The following is a 13,602-nucleotide window of genomic DNA, read 5'->3' as shown; positions in this document are numbered from 1 at the left end:
CATTGGCAAAAAATTACAGACGGGAAACCATTTGTTTTTTGAATAAAAACAAAAATATATATATGTTCATTTATCTCCCAAATAAGGTTACTGCATATGTGGTGAAAAAATGGAAGAATCATCAAGCTTTTACTTTTGAGACAAGATAAAATATACCAAACCACAGCTTTAATCTAATATGGATAAGCATACGTACACACGATCGCTGACTGTCCAAAATTCAGCAAATGAACACTTAGACTTAAATAGCGATTTAAACCATTAAGGCGAGATTTTGAACACAAATACATGATCACATAATTTTTGAAGAATTCCATGAGCTTTATTTTAAAAGAAAAATGAAATTTGGAGCACAAGTGGATTTCAAGTTATCGCTAATCAAAGTTTGCATTGGAAATGAAGAATTTATACAAACACTAATTATGAAGTTTTATTAAAAGCTTTGACATTGGCTAGAAATTACAGACGGGAAACCATTTGTTTGCTACTGAGAAGGATATCTCAAGGAAAATAGTTATATATTCATATGAATTTACTTTTCCATTTTTCGACCGAAGATTTAACCTGAGATCATGAAAGAGAGAATATAACGCAACAAGTAATTGAAGAAATAACCCAAACTCTTTCACCAAATGAACACTTAGACTTAAATGGCGATTTAAACCATTAAGGCGAGATTTTGAAGACAAATACATGATTACATAATTTTTGAAGAAATCCATGAGCTTTATTTTAAAAGAAAAATGAAATTTGGAGCACAAGTGGATTTCAAGTTATCGCTAATCAAAGTTTGCATTGGAAATGAAGAATTTATACAAACACTAATTATGAAGTTTTATTAAAAGCTTTGACATTGGCAAAAAATTACAGACGGGAAACCATTTGTTTTTTGAATAAAAACAAAAATATATATATGTTCATTTATCTCCCAAATAAGGTTACTGCATATGTGGTGAAAAAATGGAAGAATCATCAAGCTTTTACTTTTGAGACAAGATAAAATATACCAAACCACAGCTTTAATCTAATATGGATAAGCATACGTACACACGATCGCTGACTGTCCAAAATTCAGCAAATGAACACTTAGACTTAAATAGCGATTTAAACCATTAAGGCGAGATTTTGAACACAAATACATGATCACATAATTTTTGAAGAATTCCATGAGCTTTATTTTAAAAGAAAAATGAAATTTGGAGCACAAGTGGATTTCAAGTTATCGCTAATCAAAGTTTGCATTGGAAATGAAGAATTTATACAAACACTAATTATGAAGTTTTATTAAAAGCTTTGACATTGGCTAGAAATTACAGACGGGAAACCATTTGTTTGCTACTGAGAAGGATATCTCAAGGAAAATAGTTATATATTCATATGAATTTACTTTTCCATTTTTCGACCGAAGATTTAACCTGAGATCATGAAAGAGAGAATATAACGCAACAAGTAATTGAAGAAATAACCCAAACTCTTTCACCAAATGAACACTTAGACTTAAATGGCGATTTAAACCATTAAGGCGAGATTTTGAAGACAAATACATGATTACATAATTTTTGAAGAAATCCATGAGCTTTATTTTAAAAGAAAAATGAAATTTGGAGCACAAGTGGATTTCAAGTTATCGCTAATCAAAGTTTGCATTGGAAATGAAGAATTTATACAAACACTAATTATGAAGTTTTATTAAAAGCTTTGACATTGGCAAAAAATTACAGACGGGAAACCATTTGTTTTTTGAATAAAAACAAAAATATATATATGTTCATTTATCTCCCAAATAAGGTTACTGCATATGTGGTGAAAAAATGGAAGAATCATCAAGCTTTTACTTTTGAGACAAGATAAAATATACCAAACCACAGCTTTAATCTAATATGGATAAGCATACGTACACACGATCGCTGACTGTCCAAAATTCAGCAAATGAACACTTAGACTTAAATAGCGATTTAAACCATTAAGGCGAGATTTTGAACACAAATACATGATCACATAATTTTTGAAGAATTCCATGAGCTTTATTTTAAAAGAAAAATGAAATTTGGAGCACAAGTGGATTTCAAGTTATCGCTAATCAAAGTTTGCATTGGAAATGAAGAATTTATACAAACACTAATTATGAAGTTTTATTAAAAGCTTTGACATTGGTTAGAAATTACAGACGGGAAACCATTTGTTTGCTACTGAGAAGGATATCTCAAGGAAAATGGTTATATATTCATATGAATTTACTTTTCCATTTTTCGACCGAAGATTTAACCTGAGATCATGAAAGAGAGAATATAACGCAACAAGTAATTGAAGAAATAACCCAAACTCTTTCACCAAATGAACACTTAGACTTAAATGGCGATTTAAACCATTAAGGCGAGATTTTGAAGACAAATACATGATTACATAATTTTTGAAGAAATCCATGAGCTTTATTTTAAAAGAAAAATGAAATTTGGAGCACAAGTGGATTTCAAGTTATCGCTAATCAAAGTTTGCATTGGAAATGAAGAATTTATACAAACACTAATTATGAAGTTTTATTAAAAGCTTTGACATTGGCAAAAAATTACAGACGGGAAACCATTTGTTTTTTGAATAAAAACAAAAATATATATATGTTCATTTATCTCCCAAATAAGGTTACTGCATATGTGGTGAAAAAATGGAAGAATCATCAAGCTTTTACTTTTGAGACAAGATAAAATATACCAAACCACAGCTTTAATCTAATATGGATAAGCATACGTACACACGATCGCTGACTGTCCAAAATTCAGCAAATGAACACTTAGACTTAAATAGCGATTTAAACCATTAAGGCGAGATTTTGAACACAAATACATGATCACATAATTTTTGAAGAATTCCATGAGCTTTATTTTAAAAGAAAAATGAAATTTGGAGCACAAGTGGATTTCAAGTTATCGCTAATCAAAGTTTGCATTGGAAATGAAGAATTTATACAAACACTAATTATGAAGTTTTATTAAAAGCTTTGACATTGGCTAGAAATTACAGACGGGAAACCATTTGTTTGCTACTGAGAAGGATATCTCAAGGAAAATAGTTATATATTCATACATATGAATTTACTTTTCCATTTTTCGACCGAAGATTTAACCTGAGATCATGAAAGAGAGAATATAACGCAACAAGTAATTGAAGAAATAACCCAAACTCTTTCACCAAATGAACACTTAGACTTAAATGGCGATTTAAACCATTAAGGCGAGATTTTGAAGACAAATACATGATTACATAATTTTTGAAGAAATCCATGAGCTTTATTTTAAAAGAAAAATGAAATTTGGAGCACAAGTGGATTTCAAGTTATCGCTAATCAAAGTTTGCGTTGGAAATGAAGAATTCATACAAACACTAATTATGAAGTTTTATTAAAAGCTTTGACATTGGCAAAAAATTACAGACGGGAAACCATTTGTTTTTTGAATAAAAACAAAAATATATATATGTTCATTTATCTCCCAAATAAGGTTACTGCATATGTGGTGAAAAAATGGAAGAATCATCAAGCTTTTACTTTTGAGACAAGATAAAATATACCAAACCACAGCTTTAATCTAATATGGATAAGCATACGTACACACGATCGCTGACTGTCCAAAATTCAGCAAATGAACACTTAGACTTAAATAGCGATTTAAACCATTAAGGCGAGATTTTGAACACAAATACATGATCACATAATTTTTGAAGAATTCCATGAGCTTTATTTTAAAAGAAAAATGAAATTTGGAGCACAAGTGGATTTCAAGTTATCGCTAATCAAAGTTTGCATTGGAAATGAAGAATTTATACAAACACTAATTATGAAGTTTTATTAAAAGCTTTGACATTGGCTAGAAATTACAGACGGGAAACCATTTGTTTGCTACTGAGAAGGATATCTCAAGGAAAATAGTTATATATTCATATGAATTTACTTTTCCATTTTTCGACCGAAGATTTAACCTGAGATCATGAAAGAGAGAATATAACGCAACAAGTAATTGAAGAAATAACCCAAACTCTTTCACCAAATGAACACTTAGACTTAAATGGCGATTTAAACCATTAAGGCGAGATTTTGAAGACAAATACATGATTACATAATTTTTGAAGAAATCCATGAGCTTTATTTTAAAAGAAAAATGAAATTTGGAGCACAAGTGGATTTCAAGTTATCGCTAATCAAAGTTTGCATTGGAAATGAAGAATTTATACAAACACTAATTATGAAGTTTTATTAAAAGCTTTGACATTGGCAAAAAATTACAGACGGGAAACCATTTGTTTTTTGAATAAAAACAAAAATATATATATGTTCATTTATCTCCCAAATAAGGTTACTGCATATGTGGTGAAAAAATGGAAGAATCATCAAGCTTTTACTTTTGAGACAAGATAAAATATACCAAACCACAGCTTTAATCTAATATGGATAAGCATACGTACACACGATCGCTGACTGTCCAAAATTCAGCAAATGAACACTTAGACTTAAATGGCGATTTAAACCATTAAGGCGAGATTTTGAAGACAAATACATGATTACATAATTTTTGAAGAAATCCATGAGCTTTATTTTAAAAGAAAAATGAAATTTGGAGCACAAGTGGATTTCAAGTTATCGCTAATCAAAGTTTGCATTGGAAATGAAGAATTTATACAAACACTAATTATGAAGTTTTATTAAAAGCTTTGACATTGGCAAAAAATTACAGACGGGAAACCATTTGTTTTTTGAATAAAAACAAAAATATATATATGTTCATTTATCTCCCAAATAAGGTTACTGCATATGTGGTGAAAAAATGGAAGAATCATCAAGCTTTTACTTTTGAGACAAGATAAAATATACCAAACCACAGCTTTAATCTAATATGGATAAGCATACGTACACACGATCGCTGACTGTCCAAAATTCAGCAAATGAACACTTAGACTTAAATAGCGATTTAAACCATTAAGGCGAGATTTTGAACACAAATACATGATCACATAATTTTTGAAGAATTCCATGAGCTTTATTTTAAAAGAAAAATGAAATTTGGAGCACAAGTGGATTTCAAGTTATCGCTAATCAAAGTTTGCATTGGAAATGAAGAATTTATACAAACACTAATTATGAAGTTTTATTAAAAGCTTTGACATTGGCTAGAAATTACAGACGGGAAACCATTTGTTTGCTACTGAGAAGGATATCTCAAGGAAAATAGTTATATATTCATATGAATTTACTTTTCCATTTTTCGACCGAAGATTTAACCTGAGATCATGAAAGAGAGAATATAACGCAACAAGTAATTGAAGAAATAACCCAAACTCTTTCACCAAATGAACACTTAGACTTAAATGGCGATTTAAACCATTAAGGCGAGATTTTGAAGACAAATACATGATTACATAATTTTTGAAGAAATCCATGAGCTTTATTTTAAAAGAAAAATGAAATTTGGAGCACAAGTGGATTTCAAGTTATCGCTAATCAAAGTTTGCATTGGAAATGAAGAATTTATACAAACACTAATTATGAAGTTTTATTAAAAGCTTTGACATTGGCAAAAAATTACAGACGGGAAACCATTTGTTTTTTGAATAAAAACAAAAATATATATATGTTCATTTATCTCCCAAATAAGGTTACTGCATATGTGGTGAAAAAATGGAAGAATCATCAAGCTTTTACTTTTGAGACAAGATAAAATATACCAAACCACAGCTTTAATCTAATATGGATAAGCATACGTACACACGATCGCTGACTGTCCAAAATTCAGCAAATGAACACTTAGACTTAAATAGCGATTTAAACCATTAAGGCGAGATTTTGAACACAAATACATGATCACATAATTTTTGAAGAATTCCATGAGCTTTATTTTAAAAGAAAAATGAAATTTGGAGCACAAGTGGATTTCAAGTTATCGCTAATCAAAGTTTGCATTGGAAATGAAGAATTTATACAAACACTAATTATGAAGTTTTATTAAAAGCTTTGACATTGGCTAGAAATTACAGACGGGAAACCATTTGTTTGCTACTGAGAAGGATATCTCAAGGAAAATAGTTATATATTCATATGAATTTACTTTTCCATTTTTCGACCGAAGATTTAACCTGAGATCATGAAAGAGAGAATATAACGCAACAAGTAATTGAAGAAATAACCCAAACTCTTTCACCAAATGAACACTTAGACTTAAATGGCGATTTAAACCATTAAGGCGAGATTTTGAAGACAAATACATGATTACATAATTTTTGAAGAAATCCATGAGCTTTATTTTAAAAGAAAAATGAAATTTGGAGCACAAGTGGATTTCAAGTTATCGCTAATCAAAGTTTGCATTGGAAATGAAGAATTTATACAAACACTAATTATGAAGTTTTATTAAAAGCTTTGACATTGGCAAAAAATTACAGACGGGAAACCATTTGTTTTTTGAATAAAAACAAAAATATATATATGTTCATTTATCTCCCAAATAAGGTTACTGCATATGTGGTGAAAAAATGGAAGAATCATCAAGCTTTTACTTTTGAGACAAGATAAAATATACCAAACAACAGCTTTAATCTAATATGGATAAGCATACGTACACACGATCGCTGACTGTCCAAAATTCAGCAAATTAACACTTAGACTTAAATAGCGATTTAAACCATTAAGGCGAGATTTTGAACACAAATACATGATCACATAATTTTTGAAGAATTCCATGAGCTTTATTTTAAAAGAAAAATGAAATTTGGAGCACAAGTGGATTTCAAGTTATCGCTAATCAAAGTTTGCATTGGAAATGAAGAATTTATACAAACACTAATTATGAAGTTTTATTAAAAGCTTTGACATTGGCTAGAAATTACAGACGGGAAACCATTTGTTTGCTACTGAGAAGGATATCTCAAGGAAAATAGTTATATATTCATATGAATTTACTTTTCCATTTTTCGACCGAAGATTTAACCTGAGATCATGAAAGAGAGAATATAACGCAACAAGTAATTGAAGAAATAACCCAAACTCTTTCACCAAATGAACACTTAGACTTAAATGGCGATTTAAACCATTAAGGCGAGATTTTGAAGACAAATACATGATTACATAATTTTTGAAGAAATCCATGAGCTTTATTTTAAAAGAAAAATGAAATTTGGAGCACAAGTGGATTTCAAGTTATCGCTAATCAAAGTTTGCATTGGAAATGAAGAATTTATACAAACACTAATTATGAAGTTTTATTAAAAGCTTTGACATTGGCAAAAAATTACAGACGGGAAACCATTTGTTTTTTGAATAAAAACAAAAATATATATATGTTCATTTATCTCCCAAATAAGGTTACTGCATATGTGGTGAAAAAATGGAAGAATCATCAAGCTTTTACTTTTGAGACAAGATAAAATATACCAAACCACAGCTTTAATCTAATATGGATAAGCATACGTACACACGATCGCTGACTGTCCAAAATTCAGCAAATGAACACTTAGACTTAAATAGCGATTTAAACCATTAAGGCGAGATTTTGAACACAAATACATGATTACATAATTTTTGAAGAATTCCATGAGCTTTATTTTAAAAGAAAAATGAAATTTGGAGCACAAGTGGATTTCAAGTTATCGCTAATCAAAGTTTGCATTGGAAATGAAGAATTTATACAAACACTAATTATGAAGTTTTATTAAAAGCTTTGACATTGGCTAGATATTACAGACGGGAAACCATTTGTTTGCTACTGAGAAGGATATCTCAAGAAAAATAGTTCTATATTCATATGAATTTACTTTTCCATTTTTCGACCGAAGATTTAACCTGAGATCATGAAAGAGAGAATATAACGCAACAAGTAATTGAAGAAATAACCCAAACTCTTTCACCAAATGAACACTTAGACTTAAATGGCGATTTAAACCATTAAGGCGAGATTTTGAAGACAAATACATGATTACATAATTTTTGAAGAAATCCATGAGCTTTATTTTAAAAGAAAAATGAAATTTGGAGCACAAGTGGATTTCAAGTTATCGCTAATCAAAGTTTGCGTTGGAAATGAAGAATTCATACAAACACTAATTATGAAGTTTTATTAAAAGCTTTGACATTGGCAAAAAATTACAGACGGGAAACCATTTGTTTTTTGAATAAAAACAAAAATATATATATATGTTCATTTATCTCCCAAATAAGGTTACTGCATATGTGGTGAAAAAATGGAAGAATCATCAAGCTTTTACTTTTGAGACAAGATAAAATATACCAAACCACAGCTTTAATCTAATATGGATAAGCATACGTACACACGATCGCTGACTGTCCAAAATTCAGCAAATTAACACTTAGACTTAAATAGCGATTTAAACCATTAAGGCGAGATTTTGAACACAAATACATGATCACATAATTTTTGAAGAATTCCATGAGCTTTATTTTAAAAGAAAAATGAAATTTGGAGCACAAGTGGATTTCAAGTTATCGCTAATCAAAGTTTGCATTGGAAATGAAGAATTTATACAAACACTAATTATGAAGTTTTATTAAAAGCTTTGACATTGGCTAGAAATTACAGACGGGAAACCATTTGTTTGCTACTGAGAAGGATATCTCAAGGAAAATAGTTATATATTCATATGAATTTACTTTTCCATTTTTCGACCGAAGATTTAACCTGAGATCATGAAAGAGAGAATATAACGCAACAAGTAATTGAAGAAATAACCCAAACTCTTTCACCAAATGAACACTTAGACTTAAATGGCGATTTAAACCATTAAGGCGAGATTTTGAAGACAAATACATGATTACATAATTTTTGAAGAAATCCATGAGCTTTATTTTAAAAGAAAAATGAAATTTGGAGCACAAGTGGATTTCAAGTTATCGCTAATCAAAGTTTGCATTGGAAATGAAGAATTTATACAAACACTAATTATGAAGTTTTATTAAAAGCTTTGACATTGGCAAAAAATTACAGACGGGAAACCATTTGTTTTTTGAATAAAAACAAAAATATATATATGTTCATTTATCTCCCAAATAAGGTTACTGCATATGTGGTGAAAAAATGGAAGAATCATCAAGCTTTTACTTTTGAGACAAGATAAAATATACCAAACCACAGCTTTAATCTAATATGGATAAGCATACGTACACACGATCGCTGACTGTCCAAAATTCAGCAAATGAACACTTAGACTTAAATGGCGATTTAAACCATTAAGGCGAGATTTTGAAGACAAATACATGATTACATAATTTTTGAAGAAATCCATGAGCTTTATTTTAAAAGAAAAATGAAATTTGGAGCACAAGTGGATTTCAAGTTATCGCTAATCAAAGTTTGCATTGGAAATGAAGAATTTATACAAACACTAATTATGAAGTTTTATTAAAAGCTTTGACATTGGCAAAAAATTACAGACGGGAAACCATTTGTTTTTTGAATAAAAACAAAAATATATATATGTTCATTTATCTCCCAAATAAGGTTACTGCATATGTGGTGAAAAAATGGAAGAATCATCAAGCTTTTACTTTTGAGACAAGATAAAATATACCAAACCACAGCTTTAATCTAATATGGATAAGCATACGTACACACGATCGCTGACTGTCCAAAATTCAGCAAATGAACACTTAGACTTAAATAGCGATTTAAACCATTAAGGCGAGATTTTGAACACAAATACATGATCACATAATTTTTGAAGAATTCCATGAGCTTTATTTTAAAAGAAAAATGAAATTTGGAGCACAAGTGGATTTCAAGTTATCGCTAATCAAAGTTTGCATTGGAAATGAAGAATTTATACAAACACTAATTATGAAGTTTTATTAAAAGCTTTGACATTGGCTAGAAATTACAGACGGGAAACCATTTGTTTGCTACTGAGAAGGATATCTCAAGGAAAATAGTTATATATTCATATGAATTTACTTTTCCATTTTTCGACCGAAGATTTAACCTGAGATCATGAAAGAGAGAATATAACGCAACAAGTAATTGAAGAAATAACCCAAACTCTTTCACCAAATGAACACTTAGACTTAAATGGCGATTTAAACCATTAAGGCGAGATTTTGAAGACAAATACATGATTACATAATTTTTGAAGAAATCCATGAGCTTTATTTTAAAAGAAAAATGAAATTTGGAGCACAAGTGGATTTCAAGTTATCGCTAATCAAAGTTTGCATTGGAAATGAAGAATTTATACAAACACTAATTATGAAGTTTTATTAAAAGCTTTGACATTGGCAAAAAATTACAGACGGGAAACCATTTGTTTTTTGAATAAAAACAAAAATATATATATGTTCATTTATCTCCCAAATAAGGTTACTGCATATGTGGTGAAAAAATGGAAGAATCATCAAGCTTTTACTTTTGAGACAAGATAAAATATACCAAACCACAGCTTTAATCTAATATGGATAAGCATACGTACACACGATCGCTGACTGTCCAAAATTCAGCAAATGAACACTTAGACTTAAATAGCGATTTAAACCATTAAGGCGAGATTTTGAACACAAATACATGATCACATAATTTTTGAAGAATTCCATGAGCTTTATTTTAAAAGAAAAATGAAATTTGGAGCACAAGTGGATTTCAAGTTATCGCTAATCAAAGTTTGCATTGGAAATGAAGAATTTATACAAACACTAATTATGAAGTTTTATTAAAAGCTTTGACATTGGCTAGAAATTACAGACGGGAAACCATTTGTTTGCTACTGAGAAGGATATCTCAAGGAAAATAGTTATATATTCATATGAATTTACTTTTCCATTTTTCGACCGAAGATTTAACCTGAGATCATGAAAGAGAGAATATAACGCAACAAGTAATTGAAGAAATAACCCAAACTCTTTCACCAAATGAACACTTAGACTTAAATGGCGATTTAAACCATTAAGGCGAGATTTTGAAGACAAATACATGATTACATAATTTTTGAAGAAATCCATGAGCTTTATTTTAAAAGAAAAATGAAATTTGGAGCACAAGTGGATTTCAAGTTATCGCTAATCAAAGTTTGCATTGGAAATGAAGAATTTATACAAACACTAATTATGAAGTTTTATTAAAAGCTTTGACATTGGCAAAAAATTACAGACGGGAAACCATTTGTTTTTTGAATAAAAACAAAAATATATATATGTTCATTTATCTCCCAAATAAGGTTACTGCATATGTGGTGAAAAAATGGAAGAATCATCAAGCTTTTACTTTTGAGACAAGATAAAATATACCAAACAACAGCTTTAATCTAATATGGATAAGCATACGTACACACGATCGCTGACTGTCCAAAATTCAGCAAATTAACACTTAGACTTAAATAGCGATTTAAACCATTAAGGCGAGATTTTGAACACAAATACATGATCACATAATTTTTGAAGAATTCCATGAGCTTTATTTTAAAAGAAAAATGAAATTTGGAGCACAAGTGGATTTCAAGTTATCGCTAATCAAAGTTTGCATTGGAAATGAAGAATTTATACAAACACTAATTATGAAGTTTTATTAAAAGCTTTGACATTGGCTAGAAATTACAGACGGGAAACCATTTGTTTGCTACTGAGAAGGATATCTCAAGGAAAATAGTTATATATTCATATGAATTTACTTTTCCATTTTTCGACCGAAGATTTAACCTGAGATCATGAAAGAGAGAATATAACGCAACAAGTAATTGAAGAAATAACCCAAACTCTTTCACCAAATGAACACTTAGACTTAAATGGCGATTTAAACCATTAAGGCGAGATTTTGAAGACAAATACATGATTACATAATTTTTGAAGAAATCCATGAGCTTTATTTTAAAAGAAAAATGAAATTTGGAGCACAAGTGGATTTCAAGTTATCGCTAATCAAAGTTTGCATTGGAAATGAAGAATTTATACAAACACTAATTATGAAGTTTTATTAAAAGCTTTGACATTGGCAAAAAATTACAGACGGGAAACCATTTGTTTTTTGAATAAAAACAAAAATATATATATGTTCATTTATCTCCCAAATAAGGTTACTGCATATGTGGTGAAAAAATGGAAGAATCATCAAGCTTTTACTTTTGAGACAAGATAAAATATACCAAACCACAGCTTTAATCTAATATGGATAAGCATACGTACACACGATCGCTGACTGTCCAAAATTCAGCAAATGAACACTTAGACTTAAATAGCGATTTAAACCATTAAGGCGAGATTTTGAACACAAATACATGATCACATAATTTTTGAAGAATTCCATGAGCTTTATTTTAAAAGAAAAATGAAATTTGGAGCACAAGTGGATTTCAAGTTATCGCTAATCAAAGTTTGCATTGGAAATGAAGAATTTATACAAACACTAATTATGAAGTTTTATTAAAAGCTTTGACATTGGCTAGAAATTACAGACGGGAAACCATTTGTTTGCTACTGAGAAGGATATCTCAAGGAAAATAGTTATATATTCATATGAATTTACTTTTCCATTTTTCGACCGAAGATTTAACCTGAGATCATGAAAGAGAGAATATAACGCAACAAGTAATTGAAGAAATAACCCAAACTCTTTCACCAAATGAACACTTAGACTTAAATGGCGATTTAAACCATTAAGGCGAGATTTTGAAGACAAATACATGATTACATAATTTTTGAAGAAATCCATGAGCTTTATTTTAAAAGAAAAATGAAATTTGGAGCACAAGTGGATTTCAAGTTATCGCTAATCAAAGTTTGCATTGGAAATGAAGAATTTATACAAACACTAATTATGAAGTTTTATTAAAAGCTTTGACATTGGCAAAAAATTACAGACGGGAAACCATTTGTTTTTTGAATAAAAACAAAAATATATATATGTTCATTTATCTCCCAAATAAGGTTACTGCATATGTGGTGAAAAAATGGAAGAATCATCAAGCTTTTACTTTTGAGACAAGATAAAATATACCAAACAACAGCTTTAATCTAATATGGATAAGCATACGTACACACGATCGCTGACTGTCCAAAATTCAGCAAATTAACACTTAGACTTAAATAGCGATTTAAACCATTAAGGCGAGATTTTGAACACAAATACATGATCACATAATTTTTGAAGAATTCCATGAGCTTTATTTTAAAAGAAAAATGAAATTTGGAGCACAAGTGGATTTCAAGTTATCGCTAATCAAAGTTTGCATTGGAAATGAAGAATTTATACAAACACTAATTATGAAGTTTTATTAAAAGCTTTGACATTGGCTAGAAATTACAGACGGGAAACCATTTGTTTGCTACTGAGAAGGATATCTCAAGGAAAATAGTTATATATTCATATGAATTTACTTTTCCATTTTTCGACCGAAGATTTAACCTGAGATCATGAAAGAGAGAATATAACGCAACAAGTAATTGAAGAAATAACCCAAACTCTTTCACCAAATGAACACTTAGACTTAAATGGCGATTTAAACCATTAAGGCGAGATTTTGAAGACAAATACATGATTACATAATTTTTGAAGAAATCCATGAGCTTTATTTTAAAAGAAAAATGAAATTTGGAGCACAAGTGGATTTCAAGTTATCGCTAATCAAAGT

The sequence above is a fragment of the Lytechinus pictus genome, unplaced genomic scaffold, assembly GCF_037042905.1.
Source record: "Lytechinus pictus isolate F3 Inbred unplaced genomic scaffold, Lp3.0 scaffold_24, whole genome shotgun sequence".
Taxonomy (NCBI): domain Eukaryota; kingdom Metazoa; phylum Echinodermata; class Echinoidea; order Temnopleuroida; family Toxopneustidae; genus Lytechinus; species Lytechinus pictus.
The sequence above is the reverse complement of the archived record's forward strand: the minus strand, read 5'-3'. Positions refer to the sequence as shown.